This window comes from Rhipicephalus sanguineus, chromosome 4, assembly GCF_013339695.2.
Source record: "Rhipicephalus sanguineus isolate Rsan-2018 chromosome 4, BIME_Rsan_1.4, whole genome shotgun sequence".
In the NCBI taxonomy this organism is placed as follows: Eukaryota; Metazoa; Arthropoda; class Arachnida; order Ixodida; family Ixodidae; genus Rhipicephalus; species Rhipicephalus sanguineus.
This window is the reverse complement of record NC_051179.1, coordinates 210,980,196-211,001,258: the sequence shown is the minus strand read 5'-3', so window position 1 is coordinate 211,001,258 and position 21,063 is coordinate 210,980,196. Positions and strand designations below refer to the sequence as shown.

The 21,063-nt window shown below is 48.0% G+C and overlaps 1 long non-coding RNA gene across 1 annotated transcript in view; it reads right to left on the bottom strand.

Moving 5' to 3' along the window:
* Positions 1-4,198: 4,198 nt before the first annotated feature.
* The window catches only part of LOC119391087 (uncharacterized), a 28,508-nt gene continuing 11,643 nt past the window's right edge, over positions 4,199-21,063 (bottom strand). The window contains exons 2-3 of the long non-coding RNA XR_005183611.2: positions 6,073-6,126; positions 4,199-4,312 (exon numbers count right to left, since the gene is read on the bottom strand). This is a non-coding gene — a long non-coding RNA (uncharacterized LOC119391087). The remainder of the gene's footprint in view (positions 4,313-6,072; positions 6,127-21,063) is intronic.

Genomic DNA, 21,063 nt, shown 5'->3' with positions numbered 1-21,063 from the left:
ATTGGTTATTTCGGTTAATTATATATTTTAGACCTTGTTCATTCATTTTAACTCGGCTTTAAGCATTGCTAGTCTTGTTGTGGCCTGTATTGAACGTTTTATTGTGAGCGTGATCACGCCACATGCATGGATGGAGGACTAGCCGGGCCTCTAAAGCGCTCCACACTTAAAAGATTTCATAAGTTTACATATTACATCGCTTTACTCAGGTATAAAAGCCAGTCATTGGTCATAGTATAAACTATGTTAAGTATAAAACGACTACGATTAGCAATCTGTGGTAACACAAGTCTCACAATCCTCATAATTAACAGCCTTTCTTATATCACCGGCAGGGCGAAGGCTTCTCGCAACAATCCATAATTCACGTTATCCTGTAGGAGCTGATTCCATATATTCTCGGTGTCGTCGATCAATCTACCTCACAGCCGCCTACATCTGCGTTTCCAATCCCTATCCCATTCCGTGGCTCTAAGTGACCACCGGTTCATAAATATGGCATGGCAGCGCTAGACAACGAATACACAAGGAACGAGAAGGAGACAATATACATGCGGTGTCTTCTCGTTCCTTGTGTGTTCTTTCTGTAGCGCTGCCCTATCAGAATTGTGAACCCAAACCAACCTGGCCACCTATTAATTATCCAGCAATGTCCACCGATTTCTTGTCCTAGGCATTACGTGGCTGGCCCAGGTTTATTTCTATCGCTTATTGTCAGCTATAATATCGGCTAGCCCTGTTCGTTCTGTTCTGTTCTGCTCTTTCCTGATCCCTTAAAGTTACACCTATCATTTTCGGTTCCATAAAACGCGGCGTGGTCCTTAAATTTTACATTATAGACCAGAACACAGAGAATTCCATGCGCATCGCCATATTTGCATCGCGCGTCGCGCCATCTATCGCACACGCGGTGAAACAACATGCGCGGGCTGCCACGCCAGCAGACGCTACACAGAGCAAACGTGAAACTCCCGAAACTCAGCCCGTCGGAGAGCGTGTTTCGCGTCTTTTCTAGCCTGGACATTTTCGCTGATTTTATTGGAACATCAAGAACATCTTGCTCATGCAAGTCCGCAATGTATACAGTACGTGCTGAGTGGGCTGCGGAAGCAACCTCGTCAGATACGTACGCTGTTACATTTGTAAAAAAACGTTCTCGCTGTAATACGCGTGAATCGTAATTGCCGTGCAGCTCGCGAAAGAGTGAAACGATGTTTTGTTGCGCCATATTACAAGCCATATTACACCATATTTCAGCATTCATCGCGTAATAATTAGAGTACGCTTTACGGGTACAGCTTCGCGGAACGTAATTTTTGTTTCAAGTGCGTTCTTACAATAATGCGTCTTGCTCACAAAAGCGTGCTATCAGAGAGTATAACCTGCAGTATCGTTCAGCGATTCCTTTTCGAAGCTACCTGCGCGATTTTATTCTTGTAACGATGGTGCTTTACAAGCGAAACTGTGCTACTCTTAGTTAAGCCGGTTAGCTACGCCTGCGACGTAAAGGACACTGGCGCGAGTACTGTTTACTTACGTGCCAATATATGTATTATGTGCAGCTGGATGCCTCGTGTCCAAATAAATTTGGGGACATCAAACACTGCATTGAAAGCACGAAATTCTGACCAGCTGTTGAGGAGCACCGTGCCATTTATTACCTTTTGAAGAGGAAATCTCGAAGGCGTGGATGCCATCAAATCACTAAAGCTTAATACTACGTTGAAAGTGGCAAAGCATGCTGATTGCTTGGGCTTGAAAGCACTACCTTGCACTAGACTTTCGTCAAAAGAAACGCTCAAAGGTATGAAGTGCACCCCCACACAAAGCTCGCGCCTGCCTTCAACCCAGCTGCGTGTCACGCAAATTAGGTTCGCAAAATGAAATAGGTGGGCATCACACTGCAGAATACACGCAGTTAGTGTACTTACTCGCGCATTTTCACTCGGCTTTTAGTTTTTTTGCTTGAATCACAGTTATCCACTCGCGGCGAAGCTGAAAACACCACACCGGCACTATTTCCGTTGCGCGTCGTAATCATCGCAGACAACGCTAATATCCTCTTGTTGCGCTGCTTGTTTTGGCATCCAAAGACGACGCAGTAGTGCCCAGACGAGCTCTTACACGCTGAAGTGGCGTGAACGGGTACTTTTTCGCACTTTAAAGCCTCAGAACTGCAGCTTGCCCTGTTTACTTGGTGCAGCCCGCGCGCGTCTCGGCAGCCCGGTCAGCCCGGCGTCTGGGTGCGAGAGTATCCGCTCGGCTCGCCAGAAGCCTGGGTGCGAGACAGGCGTGCTCTGGTGAATAGCTGTTATGCTCGAGGTTTGTCCGTGTGGCGTAGTAAGAAAACTACCATTACCATGCCCAGCTTGCCTTTGCAACGTCGAGCCAAGTTAAGCTTAAATGAGCCTAGTTAAGCCAGGGTAACTATAGCCAAGCCTAAATAAGCCTAGTTGGGGGCGTGGTAACGCCTAATTAACTAAGTGTAATTACGCTAATTAAGTCGAAACGTAATTGCCCCTCCTTAGGCCGAGTTCAATTCCTAGTGTGGGTAGTGAGGTCGAGCTCGGCAAATGTTACCGAGCCAAGCTACTTAAGGTCAGGTTGGGCTTCGAAATGCAAGTTACTCGAGACTAAGCGCAGATAAGCTAAATAGCTTAATTAAGCTAATTATCCTAATTAGGATTCTGGAATCGTGTTGATTCGGTGCTGCTACGTGATGGCTAATCGACACCCAGTCGATACCGTTCGAAGCTAGGGTTGAAAACATGGTTTTCGGGTGAGATCACGTGAACACCTCGTGCTGCCGTGTGTAGATGCACTTATCAACTGACCTAGCAACACTTAGCAAAACTTAGAAAAGCCTAGCCAAGCCAGGAGCAGCAGGTGCCCGCCCACCAGCTCTGCTGTGTCCCAGCCTTGTGACTTAGTGCAAGTTGCGCTAGCGTTTTTCTCAAGTTTCTATGTCATCCGTTATACGTCATATGGTAGCAGACGTGAGGGCTGCCAATACTTTCGTCTCACTAGAATTCTTGAATGCAACGGCAAGAAAGCCCGTTCACGTTAACACAATAAAATATGAACAGCACCATATCGAAACAAAAGCAGCTAAAATGTTCCTTGGCTGCAATTATGCAGCACAGCATTGTTTAAATCTGCGCGGAGACATAGCGGTGTTTGAAGAATTATATCATTTCCTTAAACTAGGGGTCCAGTGCGTTTTTCCCGCTAGTTTCTTCTTCCGGACACTTATCTAGACATACTTCCGGGCACTTAGACACACGACACAGAAATATCAGCCTCCTCCCATATCTACTGCAAACTGAAAGTGCACTATCGGTTACCAGGTATGAATCGCCGGAATGTGTCCGATTTATCCGCGGTGCGCCGAACAGTAAATTTCTTCTAGGTGATTTTACTATACCTTGTGGTTTAGTAAACGGCACTCAGATTGACCTTTTGAATAGGTTTAGGTAGCGTATAATGGACGAAAATTGTTTCGGCCTGTTTTGGCAGTCCAAGTTATCATCGGCGCATTGTCTCGTGTATACCTCATTTCTTGCACTCTTGTTTAACTGATGCTAGTGAACATTCCTGGGGCGTGGTAGCACGTTGGCCTCATCGGGGGGCACTGTGTGCCGATGATGAAGGCTTTTGATTTGCTAGACTGGTCAGAGAGAGGCACTACATAGGGGCGGCGATACATCATTTCGATTTCCTAATGTTCTACCGCCACGTATAAACGCTTCTGTCTAGACAGTTGCATATACAGCTTAAGAAAAGGGAAATACAATAAGGTAGACGTTCAGGGAAAGGTGGACTATTGAAGCGACGAAATATTCTTGAACACGGGCTGTCGCTGGAGACAACGGCAAGTGGTCTTGTCTTCTTCAGGGAGGCAACTCTCGAGGAAGACAGGACCACTTCTCGAAAGGTTGGCTCCAGCGAGACACCGTGTTCAAGGATCGCTTTGAGAAAAAGAAGTAGGTAGGCAAAATATCATGAGCCTTATTGCTAGCAAAAGCAAAACAAATCATCAGCCTAAAAAGAGTGACCATTACTGATGGTTTCTTTCGTATTGAGGCTGAAAAGACTGTACCTCATTTTCTATATTTTGCGTTGATGTGATATTGCACACAGGTTACTAGAGTATCAAAGAAAAACAAAATAATGAAAAATAACTAGATTCTTGAAGTTTCGCATGGAAAACGTCATTTAGTTTAGTGTTTCATCCGGAAAATAAGCCCCTCGCGTATTGCATCGATCTCAGCATGAGGCGGCCATCTTTCGGGAAGTGACGTTGAGCGCACCGCTGCAAAGAAGAAAGATACAAATAAGAAAAAAATAGGCGCAATCGTAGAGTACAAGGCAGACACTTGCAGAAACAATGAAAGAACAGTTATTTCCGCGAATGATTGTCTCTAAGCAAAATATCATGACGAGACAAAGACTCAGCGGTTAGGCACTGGGGACTCGTGGCGTTGGCACTGCGTTGTCGATATCGAAGAAGTTTCTTATAGTCAGCCATGCTGTCGGGCAAACAGCAAACGGAGGTGAGACACACAGAACGAGGGCACCACGAATTGCTATATTCGTCTCGCCCACTGGGCCACATTCACAAAGACCCTTTGCATCCTTTTAATGGTTTATCGAAAGGTTTGTAGTAAACGGCGTTCACAATCTCTTTTTAGAAAGGTGAGTATGTGCAGCCTACGTGTTTTCACATATAGTCGTCTGGCTTAAATATTTTCTTCCCGTACAGCTGACAAAGGGAAACCTCGTGATTGCGCAGTGATGGCAGCGGATGCGTTCCCTGCGTCAGCGAGAACTCTTGTACGCCAGTCCCGTTGCCACTTACTCGTATTTGTCGTGTAGCTTGTGCGGCGACGCTGTTGTCCCCTCTCAAAAGCAAATTAAGGGAGCGGCTTCATGCAGCACGTTGCAGTAGCCCATAAAGAGGCCGTGGGGCACAAACGCGTAATGGCTGCCATATATCGTCTCTATCTTAAAGATTTTATTTGAAAAAAAAATATGTACATATAATTATATACATGTTGGGAATAACATACTGGGGGTTTTAGAGTAACTGATTGCTTTCGTGCCATCGCGGTGGCTGAGTAGTTAAGGCGTTTGGCTGCTGACCCGGTAGAGCAGGTTCAGTCCCGATCGGGGCGGTCGCATTTCGATGGAGGCAAAATGTAGAGGCTTGTGCACTGGTACTGGTACTGGTACATGAAAGAACGCGGCGTAGCCGAAATTATCCGGAGCCCTCTACTACGGTGTCTGTAGTAAAGGGCTCCGGACAATGCAAACTCCAACAAATGCAACCTAAATCGCTCTCATGCTCAACGAAAAAAAGGTACATTTTTTCGAGGAGGTCATTTCTTAGACAAAAGCAAACGAAGTCATACGTAAACAATTACTTTAATGACAAAGAGCTACAACAACCAACGGAGTTTTGTGCACTTGAAGAGAGACCTGATAGGGATTTCAGGACACGCATGTTCTTATCAGTATGTTTTGCGTTTTGAGATGCCCTTTCATGGCATAATCATTGCCTATCTTGTGCCCCTAAAGTCATCGCAGCGCTCCCGGTATGTGGGATCACGACCGCACTGAGCGTGACAGAGCACTCTTGGAGGGGTATCCAGCGCACAGTCCTCCAAGAAAAGAAACGGAAGCAAGTCGCGTGACGATTAGTGTGTGACAGATGGACGACCAAAAAATACACCCTATTTCAAAGTGCGCGTTGTATATCCAGCTAGGCCTTATAAGCATTTATGTTTATAATAGGATTTCAGGACGGAAGCTAGGACCCTTCTTGCAAGAATTCACCCCCAGTTAGAGTTCCGTATGCAGGAAACAACGCTACAAAAACATGGCAGGAGGGTACAATGTAACCCGATTATTTGGGCTGTTCCTTCTTCACAGCATTTATGGCAGGTACCAGGTTCATCAGGAACTTTTCCAATGCTAAGCATTATACTAATGGCATTCGTGGCTAAGTTAAAAATTGTTACAGCCCTGACGCGAATGCAGCGTGGTGGCAGTACTTAGGAAAACAACACTTACTTGAACCAGTCCCAATACCTCGTTCCAGTTAAACCGGTACTTGGCCTGTATTCCCTGTAAGGCAGCAAAGAGCATAAGCAGAAGTGGAGCCTAAACACTTTGTACTCTACACTCGAAGCGGTAGGAAGCTTTCAAATGAACGGTACTGCGGATAAAAGGTTTCCCACCCCGTTGGTTTTAAGGTGCCCCCAAGTGTAAGTACAGTAGTGTTTTCTTGCATTTCTCCTGAATTCGAATGCGACGCTATGGCAGGGGTCCGTGCCGCCGCCATAATGCTTAGCCCCACAGAGACATAGTAGCTTAAGTCACCACGACTGGTGTGATAGCAGAAAGGTAATATATACATGACAGAGGCTAAATAGAAAAAAAATACATGGCTGATCCCTCTGTTATAGGAATCGGTATAACACGAAAGCGAAACGTGTCTTCACAGACGTAGTTGAGCGTTTGTTGTGCATTCTTTCGCCCCAAGCGCGAAGGAATGAATGCTATAGCAACAAATTGTAATGTCACTCGAATAACGGCAAGCAGCTCGAAACTTGCAACGCGCTGCTCAAGCAGAAAGGACGTACGGAAAGAACATACACAGGATGAGCGCGAACTGTACAGTTGTAACTTACTCCTGTGTGAGCAGCGCACTCCTTTCGCAAAAGCAGCCGCTGCAATGAGCGAACTGACCTTCCTGCTCTCAACGCAAACTTGCGGTGAGAGCACAAAACGTACAAACCACCGCCATCACGAGATAAGCGCTCGCAGGAGTGTCCACGCCCTGTAGAGGCGCGCGCTCATTCGCGTAGGGCGACGACCTTTAAAGCGCGCTTTTCGAGCCCTTTGCGCCATCTCGCTAGTGATAACGAACGCTCGCTGATGTACCACCGATCTATGAGTAGCGCCACCAGCAAATGGTGTATATAAATAGCTCGCCGTTAGCACGGCAAAGAACGTGCCGTCTGTGGCCGAATCGTTTCGCGCCGCGCGCTGCGGAGCGAGGGGTCGTAAGTTCGACTCCAGGTGACGGAACTTTTTCTTGTAGTGTTTTCTTTGCAATATGTTAGTATTTATATTTTACAACTTCGTATCCCTGACGGAAATACCTCAGTGGAGCCGTGGTGAAGCCCCGCATAAAACACTTTCGTGTTAAAAAAAGAAAGGAGTGAAGGGATGGTAAAGTCAAATGCACGCACACAAGAAAGGCTGATGTGCATCCAGTCGCATAGCTGTGTTAGAAACTATGATGTGAAGTCACAGATCAGCTCGCAAAGGGCTTAGGCTGTCTCTTATTGCAACAGAATTGGAAGGTACTGATGGCACAGGAAAATTGCGAGTTTGTGCGAGAAAAGAGCACTCGCTTTGTCGGTGTAGTGGGTCTTCGACAAGCTAAAATAGCTGAAAACATTGACCCAGCTTGCGAAGCTGTCTGCGAATAGACGGCAGATCGAATTCCGAAGTAGGGAGGGAATCGCTCCGCACACTTCACACTTACCCCTTCCCACGTGCAGGGTAGCAAACCGGAGACTGCTTCTGGTTAACCTCCCTGTCTTTCCTTTCTCCCTCTTCTCTCTCTCTCTCCCGAGGAGGGTGAGGTATTATGCGAGAAATGAGTGAACGTGCCATCTGTGTCATACTGATGCTGATAGGCATCGAAAAGACCAACGCCCCTTTACGCCGGTCGCAGCACCGGAGCACCCACTTCAGGTGGGTAATATGAGAATTGTTGGGTGCCAATGCATCAGAAAAAGAAAGCCAACGCCCCGCGCGTTGGCTTTCTGATGGGCGCAAATGTTCTTGTCCACCTCATAGGATGCACGGAACTGCGAAACAGTTTTAGCGTACTTTTATGAGCGGGTCTGCATGCACACCGCCATAAATTTATCGCAAAAATTTCATCGTTTGGCGTCCTACTGGAGGAAATTGTTTTTAGTCGCAGGTGACCGTTTGAGCTGTGCGTGTACTGTTACAAAGCAGATGCGAGGGTCCTGGGCCAGCTGTCCCCAAAGGAGTCTTCCCGCTTCTGGGACCCCCCCCCCCCTCATTTCGGAGAACGGATTTGACACTACACCTGCCGTCTTCTCCCTGAACTGGGCGCTTTGGCTGGAAGCTGGCAGCTACGCGCGGGTCTCCTCCGTGGAACACGTGTTTGCAACGAGCTTGTTTTTGGTGAAAGCTGGTGCCTTTGTTCGTAAAAGGATTTTCAGTTCCCCGAAGTGACATTGCCCCCCCCTTTCTTCCGAACTGGTCGGACGTGGAGAGTGAGAGTGTAGTGGTCCCTGGCATTGCTATCCTGGGGACGGTGACCTATGTGTCGAAGAGACGGACCCTCCAAAGGCATGAACGTTTGTGATTGGACGTTTGCTAGTTATGGAGCTTCAAAGGCATGCACGTTTGTGACTGGACATTTCAAATTAAGGAGTTTCCCTATATTGGGAAGGAAGCATATTTAAGGAGCAGCAGAGCGTCTGCTCGGCACGGATCGATCGGACTTGATGTCGTTCTGACGATCCTGTCCTCTATGATGTTGTAAATAAACGTCTGTTAAGTTTCCCTCAACGCTGGTCTCTCTGCCTCGGCTTCCTGCTGTTCTGGACATCCCTGGGCCTGCGGTACGACTCCCGCCGCTCAGCTCCACGCTACCCCCTGAGTCCGCGTCGGCCAACGACGCCGCTCGTAACAAGTGGATGGCAGCGGTGGGATGGATCCAAATACCCACCTGTAACAACTGGATGGCAGCGACGGGATTCTGCTCACGCCAAGTCGCAACAAGCTCGTGCCAGCATCGCAATCGTCTCCGCTGAGATCATGGCTGCAGGGTGTGGTGAGTGCTTGACTTTTCTTCACTGAGATTTTACCAGGCTTTGTCTCGAGTTTTGTATGAAAGGTGGTAATTTTTGGGTAACTACTCTACGTTGACCTGTGCATGGGAACGTAGCGTCTTAGTAGTAGTGAAGTTAGCAGCACTTGCAGCAACCACGAATCTGAAGGCACTGAAAAAACCGCTTTTGCTAGAGTTAGCTAAAAGTTTGCGTTTGGATGTTCGAGAACAAATGAGAAAGCCAGAGATTATCGAGGCTATTGAGAACCTTGAGGCAGACGACGACGAGCTCTCAGAATGTCTAGAGCTAATTGAGGAAGAAAGAAATGAGGGCGCGAGGCTGAAGAAAGAAAAGAAAGGCGCGAAGCGGAAGAAAGAAATGAGAGGCTGAAGCGCGAAAAGCGAGAGGCAGAGGAACGCGAAAGGCGCGAAGAGAGGCAGGCTCGGGGGCGAGAAAATGCTCACCAGATGAAGGAGCTTGATCGTGAAATTCAGGCGATTAAGTGGCAGCGAGCACGATGCCGTCTCCGCGTCTTCAAGTCAGGCGAGAACATTCAGACTTTTCTTGCTGGCTTTAAGACTGTCTGCGAGGACATTGGCGTTAGCCGAGACCTTTGGTTGGAGAGGCTTGTCACGTTGCTGCCGCGACAGATTGCATGCGTTTTGGAGCGCTTAACCACGGAGGAAGCGCAAGACTTTGATAAGGACAGAGATGCCTTGTTGCGCCACTTCGCTGCTTCAGGTCCTGCTGACTGCGAAAGTCGAGGCAACAAAGACAGCGCTGAAGCGCTTGAGGATGACGCGCGCCGTAAAGCGTTTGAAGCTGAGACCCGTCGCGAGGCGCTAGAGGCTGAAGCCCGTCGTGGGGAGCTTGAGGACGCCAGGGCGCTAGAGGAGGAAGCGCGTCACATAGCGCGAGAGCAAGAAGCACTTCGCGTGGCGCGAGAGACTGAGGTGCTACGCAAAGCGCGTGAGAAAGAAGCGCGTAGCAAAGCACTAGAATTTAAGGCCCGTCTCAAAGCACGTGAGAACGAGGCGCTTCGCAAGACGAAAGAGGAAGAAGCACTTCGCGTGGCGCAAGAGGCCGAGGCGCTCCGCAAGGCGCGTGAGGATGAAGCGCGTCGAAAAGCGCTAGATGAGGAAGCGCGTCAGAGAGCGCGAGAACAAGAAGCACTTCGCGTGGCGCGAGAGACAGAGGCACTACGCAAAGCGCGTGAGATTGAAGAGTGTCAAAGGCGCGAAGAGCAGGAGGCCGACTTCGAAGGCCACAGAAAAGGGGCTATCCACGAAAGTGATAGAACGCCCGAAGCTGAAGAGACATCTCAGGGCGAGCTAGCTGACTTAGAGAGTGTCGGTTCTACCGTTAGGTCAGACGCACAGATACCTAGTAACAACCCAGAGGACAAGTCAATTCAACCGCCGGGAGTTTTGGCAGCGGATGTCGAAGGCAGCGCACTTGAGTGTACTAGTGCCGAGACTATGAGCGCTGCGAGCTGTTCGGTGAGAAAAAGGCGCCGGCGCAAACGAAAGGCGAACGCAAAAGAGACCAGTGGCGGTAAGCGTGCTAAAGCGCTAGCCAAACCCGACGACTGCATTATTCGAGACGCCAAGGTAAAGGCTAGGCCTGAAATCCTGAAAAGGCGTGCTAGGACAAGTTCCAAGTTGAGAGTCTCGCGGAAATCTAGATCGGACGTGAGGCGCGTCACGAAGAAACGAATTTCAGTGGAATTCAGACGCCAAAGTCACCGCCTGATCTCATCGTTTTCACTGCCAAGTAGAGGCAGGAGAACTGCGAGGTGTCGCGTACGCCGGAATCGTGACAAAGGCTATCCCCCTCGGTGCCTAAAGGCTGACGGCTTAGCCCGGAGCGGTACAACGAGCAAGCGATGCCCTTTGTCAGAGTCGGGAGGTCGCGGGTCAGAGGTGTCCGCTACTAGGTATTTCGGACAGGTTTGTTTTTTGTCCCTTTGTCGAGACCGGACCCTTCGAAATCTGTGGAATGCGCGTCTCCCCAGAGCTCGTCTGAAAGGACGCCGTATGCGGATAAGCACAGCGTAACGTCGAATACTAAGAATTTATCTTGTATTCAAATTTGGAAAGGATGTGCTTGATAATTGTTTGGTCGCCGGCTGATGAAGGAGGAATGCCGCTATGTTTTGTAAAATTTTCTTTCCTCCTTATCTTAGCAGTAGACTTATTGGATACTTTGTTTTCTTAATATTTAGAAACATAACTGTTAGAGCTCATGTAGAGAGCTGTGAAGTGTTTTGAAAGAGATGTAGGCTGATTTAAAAGCCTTCGTTTTAGATACTCTTGTATTGACAGCTAGAAACATGGCTGGTAGGGCTCGAGTAGAGGAGAGCTGTTCGTAGTGGTTACAGAGATGAAGGCTGAATGTTAAAGGCCTCTGTTTAACGTACTACTGATTCGGTTTGGCGTTACGTGCTAGTAAGCGCGTCAGTATGTTTTTAACTTTTCGCTTTGTATTATGGTATACGTGTGAATTTGATTTTCAGTTTTATTTCGTATTAAGTTTGAAGCGCTTTGTTTTCTTAATGTAGTACTCATTTGCCAAGTGCAATGAGCGAAAGCGTTTTAGCCAAAGGCTAGGGTTGTTTGCGATTTAGGGAACTTGATGGCATCGGGTACTCTGGCTTGGATATTTTGGTTCATTTTCTTTATGTGACAGGTTTACAATTGCCTTTTTTTTTGGTTGTGGTCGTGCTTCATCACGACATGTGTTTGTGGATTTGAGCAGCCTATTTGAGGTTGTGTTGTTGGAATTGCTGCTGCTACTGTAATTGACAGCAGGTCATTTCGTTTGAAGTAAAAGCCTGGTGGGTCTCAGGGAGAGAGTACGGGCGCTTGCCTGCTTGTGGTGGTTGTGGTTCTCGCGTGGTTGACACAGGTGCTGTCTTTCGAGAAGGAATGTTGGCCAGTACAGCAAGAAGCTTTTCTCCGAACTTGGACGACGCTACCAGATGTTCCAGATCACCTGAGGTGGCGGAGGAATGCAGCAGAGCAGCATTGGGGTGTGCACGGCTTCAGCACATCAGCATTGTCTTCATCGACCTCTCCCCACAAAGGTGATTGACCTTTGTGCGTCGAGGTCTCGGCCTGCCGCCGGGGAAGCTGTTACAAAGCAGATGCGAGGGTCCGGGGCCAGCTGTCCCCAAAGGAGTCTTCCCGCTTCTGGGACCCCCCTCCCCTCATTTCAGAGAACCGATTTGACACTACACCTGCCCTCTTTTCCCTGAACTGGGCGCTTCGGCTGGAAGCTGGCAGCTACGCGCGGGTCTCCTCCGTGGAACACGTGTTTGCAACGAGCTTGTTTTTGGTGAAAGCTGGTGCCTTTGTTCGTAAAAGGATTTTCAGTTCCCCGAAGTGACATTGCCCCCCCCTTTCTTCCGAACTGGTCGGACGTGGAGAGTGAGAGTGTAGTGGTCCCTGGCATTGCTATCCTGGGGGCGGTGACCTATGTGTCGAAGAGACGGACCCTCCAAAGGCATGAACGTTTGTGATTGGACGTTTGCTAGTTATGGAGCTTCAAAGGCATGCACGTTTGTGATTGGACATTTCCAATTAAGGCGTTTCCCTATATTGGGAAGGAAGCATATTTAAGGAGCAGCAGAGCGTCTGCTCGGGACGGATCGATCGGAGTAGATGTCGTTCTGACGATCCTGTCCTCTATGATGTTGTAAATAAACGTCTGTTAAGTTTTCCTCAACGCCGGTCTCTCTGCCTCGGCTTCCTGCTGTCCTGGACATCCCTGGGCCTGCGGTACGACTCCCGCCGCTCAGCTCCACGCTACCCCCTGAGTCCGCGTCGGCCAACGACGCCGCTCGTAACAACTGGATGGCCGCTGTGGGATGGATCCGAATACCCACCTGTAACAGTACCCGTATCGGTCAGCCGATATATATGTGATTTTCCGGAACACACAGACCATGCTAAGTTTGCAGTCACAGGTGCCAGCCCCCTGGTGGCGACTGCCAGGCTTTTATTTTTGATGAGTTCTCGGAAGCAAAGCGGCTTCCCTTCTAATGACGAGCCACTTGGGGCCCCACGGAGGCGCGGGATGGACGCATGAACGCCGTGTTCTGAACAGTGCTTCGGAATCCGTCAATAGTCAGGACCCGTGCCCAGGCATTTGGATTTGCGAGAACCACCGAGTTGTTTTTTAAATGCGAATGCATTTCTTAGTCGAGAGTTGTCGTGCGTCCCTGGCCGGCGTGCGCACAGATATCTCCGCGCGCGCTCCTCCTCGCCCCTAGCAACAGCTGCGCCGCGCCTAGCAACCGAAGCAGGTGGTGAGCGGCGGAGGGTAAGGGGGGGGGGGAGGAGTGCGCGGGCGTGTGATGGCGCTCGCATCGCGGAGCGAGCTGCGCGATGCGAGTACGGGAACTGATATCGCACGCTGTTGCCACGTCTCCTGTTCGAGACGCGTCTCCGTACAAGGACTTGTACACTCTTGCCTACACAGGAGACGGAGTCTTTGTGGTGACCGTGTACCTCGCGCCCAACCTCGCTCGGGACGCCGTTGCCGCGAAGCTGGACGCGCCTATGGAAAGTGTGCGTGTGCGCTCTAAACCCTCTGATCCCATTGTCTTGGTCGGCGACTTCAACGTTGACGTGTGCAAGAAGAGTGGCGAGTGGCTGGTGGAGTACATGCAGACCAAGCACTCTATGCATTGTCGCTCTGCCGCCTCCGACAACACGTGCCCCACTACTATTCACGGGAGTTACATTGATCTGGTGTTTACGCGAAACTGCCGCGCGTATGCTTCTCAAAGACCCTTTGACCGTGCACTTCAGCGACCACAAGGCGGTGACTGTGGCCGTCAGGTACAACAATAACACGAACAGGTGCTGACGTATAAATAAATAATGCTTACGTGCACACTCTCGTCTCTCTTCATGAATTATTCGCACACTCATCGGGTGCACCCAAATGCATTCGCATTTCCTCACGAACCCCTTCGGGGAGGTGCGCCTTTTTTTTCGGTTCTCGGACGGGAACCTTCCTTTCAAGCGACGAGCCGCACTGCGGGCAACAGCCGCTCATGGGCAGAACATTTTCATACACGAAAAGTTCGGGCCCCGCCAACAGCAAGAATCCTTTGCGTACAAGCTTCGTTGCGCTGCCAACCTGTTTGGCGGCAAGCTATATTGCCGGCGTGTGGAGTTGCCGAGCGATGCATTGTGCAGAAGTCGCATGCATCTCTCCCTGGTCGCTTCATAAGACCTTTCCACAAGAGTGAAAAAACGCCGCCATGCTGGGCTGCGCGTGGGAGCACAGAGGCTGACGTCATAGACTCGGCAGTGCATCTTTTGGGAGGTCACGCCTATTTAGCGCAGCCCAGAGAGGATTATGGCGGCGGCCAGGCAGTCGTCTGTGAAAAGGTATAAAGGAATGGAAAAGAAGAAAAAGCTTGTTTCTTTTTAGCATCTTTGTTCGTTACAGCAGGTCCACAAAGGCGCATTCTGATTGGTAATCATGATTGGCAACCGGGTCAACGGCGTTCCCGCCACTTTTATTTGTTTATTTTACAGTGACCTGCACTATGTGGCTGAAATGAGATCACACATAGATGAACGAGACTCCGTCCTTCAGTATGAATGAGGGTATGTATACGTGCAATAAACCATGATGTCTGAGCCTAAGAGAGTACTTCCATAACCGTGAAAATCCTAGTGACGCTAAACTATCTGTGCCCTTAGACAAGCACTGCACCGCACCAGCGCAACGTGATAAATGTCTAGATTTGTATATAAGTGCACTGCAACTTGAAATACTCGAGGCGTACAAGACCCGTGTCCGTTACCGACAGAATATGACGAAGGAAGAAAAAACAGCGCTTGAAGAGATTTCAAATAATCATGATATTGTCGTTAAACCCGCGGATAGGGGAGGAGCGATTGTTGTTCTCAATAAGAGTTGTTTTATCATGGAAGCGACCAGACAACTCTCGGATGCCACTTTTTATAAACCCTACGCAACCGATCCAACCGATAACTTTAGGTCCATTTTGATAGATCAGGTCACAAAAATACTAAAGCAGAAAAAACTAGACGAAAAAGTATCTCATACCGCTCGGTCCCGTGGCTGGTAGGTTGTACTTGCTACCAAAGATTCACAAACAAGGTAACCCAGGCCGCCCGATCATTTCCGTTGTGAACACTACAACGGAAAACCTTTCACGCTATGTAGACTGCCTTGACAACCAAATTCCTGGAACATTTCCGTCATTCGTAAATGATACGAATAGTTTTCTCTAATATATATTACACGACGGGATTTTAGCATTCCTTAAAGCGTATGAAGAGTGCCGTGTCGAAAAGCCTGTAGATAAAGAAATCCTGGGATCGCTGCTAAAGCTTATTTTTGAATTTAATAACTTCGAATTCAATGATAGCCATTACGTTCAGGTCAGCGGTACTTCAATGGGAACTCGAATATGCCCGAATTATGGTAATATCTTTGTGGGTATTTTGGAGAATGATTTCTTATCCAGCAGTGACATACAACATTTCCTTGATAAGCGATTCATTGATGATATTTTCTTGATTTGGACATATGGGGAGCAAAACCTCTTGAAGTTTATAGATGCGTTTAATAATTTCCACCCGTCAATCAAACTATCGCCTAGTTACTCTCCACTTTCGGTAAACTTTCTAGACGTCACTGTGTCGCTATGCCAAGGAAAACTGCTGACTAAACTATATCGTAAACCTACAACTACTGATAAAACCCCGCTTCTCCATTTCCAGAGCAGCCATGTACGACATTGCAAGACCGCCATTCCCTATAGTCATGCCCATCGCTTTAAACGATTGTGCTCCAACCGCGAGGATTTCATAACAATTGCGAGCAACTTAAAACTTCTCACACTAAACGGCAATATCCATCGGCTTTAATCGATGACGCAATAGGTCGAGCAGGTAAATTAAATAGAGCGGAAATTCTGAGGGGGAACCGTTTGCCCGAAAAACAGAATAGCACCAACCTTGTACTAACACACTCAGCATCAGCACCAAAGGTACACTCTATTAAAACGCCGCTATAATACCCTTGCCCATAGCGAACATCTCAAGCGTGTTTTTCCTGAACCACCTGGCGTTGTGTACCGACGGTCTAAAAATTTCCGAGATTTATTAACGTCATCAAAAGTAAATAGGCCGGAAATAACTGACTGTGCACCCTGCAACTAAGCACGTTGCAAGGAATGCGTAGATATGCAAACGACACAGAAAGCCATTAGCACGTTTTGAGACCTCTCTTAACATTCGAGGTTCATTTAACTGTGAAAGTTCTAACGTTATATACATGCTTCAAAGTACCGTCTGCAAAAAACAGTACATTGGCCAAACGGAAACTTCATTTAGATTACGCTTTAACAACCATAGATCGCATTCCAATAAGCTTCCTAGCCTACCATTATCAAAACACATTCGTTTACCTGAACATTCTTTTGAAAGTATTCGGGCCACTATACTTGAGTCAGGCTTTCGTTCTCATCATGATCGTGTAGCCCACGAGTCTTATCTAATCTATAAGTTGAACACCGTCTCATCCGGTATCAACGAAAGCACAGGCACACTTACAAGTGTTCGCACTAAGCACTATTAATCATAACCTGGTCTTCAACGGGATAGGAAGCTCTGTTTCTAATATCGATCGTGTTTCTTCTACGGTTACGCTAGGTAATCACCCACTATTTTTCAGCTTTCGTACCAGACTACGTGTTGACGTACTGAGTAGTGTGTATCATGTACTGTGTCTGTGCTGTTTTTTAGTTTTATATTTTGTTCTCGTATGAACCTTGATGTGCTTGAAGCGTACGTCAGGAGAATTTAAAAAACAAAAATTGATCTTAGTGCTGCGTAGATTTTCTGTTTGCGATCTCAGAATGTTTGCAGTTTAATGCTAGCATGTGATAACGCTCCTGCGAAATAATTAGATAAAGCGCAGATCTGATGTCATCCCCCCTTTTCCTCCATGTGACGTGCAATCCAATAGTTCTGTCATATCATTAGTGTGTAATGCCATATCAACTGTGTGTGCAATCTATCTTACTCTGCGTAACCTGACTTCACTGCCACGAGTCCCAAATGTGCGCCCATGAATCTATGTCGACTGCGTGTGCTCGCTATTTTATGTTGTTATTCTTCCTATCGATAGGTTCCTTGAATCTATCTAATTTAGGCGTGTTTATAAGGAAACCCACCACGATGTACTTGTTACTTTGACAAAGTCTGGTCCACCAGAGGAAACATTAGTGGAAATATACAGTGCCAAACCAACGAAACTCGTAGTCTCTTCATTCCTTATATAGTCTATATAGTCTTCTTCATTCCTTATATAGTCTATATAGTCTATATATATACATAGTCTACATCAGCGAGTACCTGGAAGGTGAGGCATTCCGCTGTTGCCTCACCGAGATTTTCGACGTTGAAGACTCGTGGGAAGGACTCAAGGAAAGCATGAAAGAGCGATTTGCTGAGCCCATCGGAGACCCATTCTGCCAATTCATACACTTCAGACTCAAAAAAGGACAACATGTCATGCACTACTAGGCGGAAAAGACGCGTCTTGTTAGCCTCGCAGAATTGAAGGACGCTCGTATAATATCAGGCTTGACTGACGGTGTGCCCGAAGAGATCGAAAGGTGCCTAGCTGGATTGACGCTCCCTACCCCAGCCAAGCGTCTTGCTGCTGCTCTCCAAGCGGAAGTCTTTGTCCAAAGTGATGTTTCCCCACGCTCGTCGAAGCAGCAACCCGTGCAACGCGAGGCTCACCTACACGACGATGGAACCCCGCAGGATCGATGCGCACCCCTCGCAGTGAGTGCCGACAGTGTGCATCTGCTGGTTTGCCAAATCAGCTTCACTGGCACAATGAGTGCCCTTATCGTGAAATGGTGTCTGCTCTTGCTGACGACCAGGGAAATGAAGAGGGCGGCCCAATGCTGCACTAATACATTCTGGTGCACTTGTGAACGCAACCCTGTATACAAGAGCCACTATTGCCTGTATCAGTGACGTTGCGTTCAAAGAGCTCAAGCTGCAATTGCTAAAGGATCCATGCATCAGTGTCCAAGAAGTCAAATCAACAATAAAATCTTTGGGCCGCGTACACATACAATTGGAAATAGAGAAGATAAAGCAGGCAGTCCAAGCAGACGTTCTCCAAGGAATGAAGAATGAATTCATGCTAGGCCTGGACAGCGCCTCCTTTTTCGACCTTTCACTGAACTTGAGCACCATGACTTTGCTTCAAGATAACGAAGTTCTGCAAACCCCCTTCGGAAATAAAAAGGACGTCTTCAATGCGGATACATACCCGCTTACATCCATTGATGTAACGCACCTTCCGTCGTCGCAGCAAATTGCTTTGAGAGATGTTTTGGCCACATTTTCTGAGCACCTAAATCACCTCTACTGCAAGCTCTAAAATCCGAGAACATCAAACTAAAGCTGAAGAAGTGTCACTTTTCCCAAGATTCTATTGAATATTTGGGTCACTGGGCGTACCACGGTACAGTATCGCCTAAACGGAGCAATATAGAAGCAGTATTGCGTTTCCCAAGACCAAGGTTTCCGAAAGCGCTGCAGCGTTTTCGCGGCACCGCCAACGTTTACCGCCAGTTCATACCGCATTTCAGTGACGCAGTTTTCCCACTTATACAATTGTTGAAGAAGGACACACCGTGGAAATGGGACGCTTCTTGCGAACAAGATTTCGAGGAAATGACGGATTGTTTGACCGAAGAGACAATTTTAAGAAGACTTCCTTGCTAGAAACCATGCATACTTTATTGCTACACATCTAACGTCGCTATCGGTGCAGTCTTGAAGCAACCTGATGATGATGGCAAAGAACACCCTGTCGTTTATCACTCGCGCAAGCTACTAACGCACGAATTAAACTATGCCATAATAGAGCTTGAATGCCTAGCTATAGTCGACGCTGTTGAGAAGTGGCACTGCTATCTCCGTGGAAGACCATTCACTGTTGTCACCGATCACGCTGCCCTACAATGGCTCAAAAATATAAAAAATCCCCAGGGCCGTCTCTTTCGATGGTCTCTGCAGCTGTCTATGTATGACGTTAACATACGACACCCAAAAGGCAGCGAAAGCGTTGAGGCAAATGCATTTTCTCGGAGTCCTGTGGTTCAACTCCTTTCGTTACCATAATTCCATGGTTACCAGGATGATCACCCTCGCTGCAAGTACACTACTGCAAACGGGGTCACTATCGTGACACGTAAAGGAATTCGCAAAGTGTACGTTCCTCACAAGCTTAGACTGGAACTTCTGCAGAAAGCACACCACCAGTTCGGACATGTCGGAGTAAAGAAAAATCTGGCGTTGTTGTCACCTCGCTATTATTATCCGGAAATCATCAGAGACGTTTCATCGCACGTCCGACACTGCGACATATACCAGCGATGCAAGAAACCTAAAACCAAAAGATTCGGATCGCTCGAGTCGCTACCAAACAGTCAAAGGGCGGAACAGCCATTCGATCTTTTGGCGATGGACACTACAGGTGGTTTTTCTGGATACGACTCTGCGAAGAAGTTTATTCACTTGGCGATAGACAACGCTACGCGGTATGTCTGGGCGTTTCCCCACAAAAATGAAACGTGTCACGCATACATTTCGTGCGTCACCACTGTCTTCGCTGCAGAGAAGCCAAATAAGCTCCTTTCTGATCGTGGATCAGACAGATGCGGTTTTCCTCACCTGGACCAGGGGCCTTCCTCTGGTCTGCTTCTCTTCCTCCGCAGGAGTTACCAGTAGACCTCTTTCTAAGCAATGGAATCACATCTGTGCCTGTGGCCCTTGTCCCAAACAACGAAGGGGTCATACGAATGAAGAACCCAAAAGTCATTCAGGCGGAACTGAGATCAGCTACAGCTCACTTCCACAGCATCACAGAGGTCCGACAATTCGGCAAGGGTGGCATACTATGCTTCTCGTCTGACCAGCTCTGTGTTCGAGATTTGCTCAAATGTTCGGTGTTCGCTACCAATCCGGTAAGCGCCTTTATTCCACCCCACCTAGCATGCGTGAAAGGACTAGTTCGGGGCGTCGATATCAACATGACTCCAGCTGAGGTACTCGAGATGTTTTCCGAGGCAGGTGCGATTGCAGTTTTTAGGTGTGGACGAGTTGTAGATAAGAATAAGATCCCTACTGAGTCCGTGATCGTTACATTTGCCGGGTCGAGTCGCCCAACGGAAATCAAGGCGTGGCCTCTAATATACAGAGTGGAACCGCTGTCGCCTCGTCCCCTACAGTGTCTAAAGTGCTGGCGCTACGGTCACACAATCAAAGGATGCAGATCAGCTCCTAGATGCCGAATTTGCGGTGAGGCGCATAATTCACATGAATGTAAAAGTAATGAAGAAAAGTGCTGTCTTTGCCATGAAGCGCATTGCGCTGATAACCCAGATTGCTCGGCCAAAGCACGGGAAATTCAAATTCTTGAAATTGTTGACCGAAGGCGACGTTCTCGAAAAGACGCCATTGCTGAAATACAGGCTAGAACACAGGGGTACGCTGGTGCTGCAGCCCGCCATAACGTAGCATTGGAAGCATCTCTTTCCCTGTCCATTGCAGACATGATCGAAAAGGCTATGGAAAAAGCTATGCAACGCCTCGCTACCACTCTTTGTGAGTCCGTGTCTCATATTGTAGCCAACCAGATGGCGCAGGTATGCGACACGTCGAGGAATATGGGCACAGCTTCACAAAATGCTGACATTCCACATATAATAAGGGAAGCAGATTCGGAAATAACTGCTTCGAATACACAGCCTGCAGGGTCCTCTCGGAGAGGCATCCACAGGCAAAGTGATGTCATACCGGAAGATGGTCAGGAATCAGACGAAATGGACATGGACCTCAAATCTCTAAAGCGTTCGAGATCCCCTATCTCTAAAAAATCTGGATCACCAAAACATTCGAAAAGCAAAAAAATACCAGGACACCCTCTCGAAAAGCGATTTTCTAAAGGAGAATATTCTAGATAAGGCTGTCGCCGACTCTATTCTGTCGAAACCATAGGGTCCCTGAAAATTCTGCATTGGAACTGCCGATCTATTCACTCAGCTATAACAGATTTGTTGTATTTGTCTTCTAAATTCAATCCAGACATTATTGCAGTG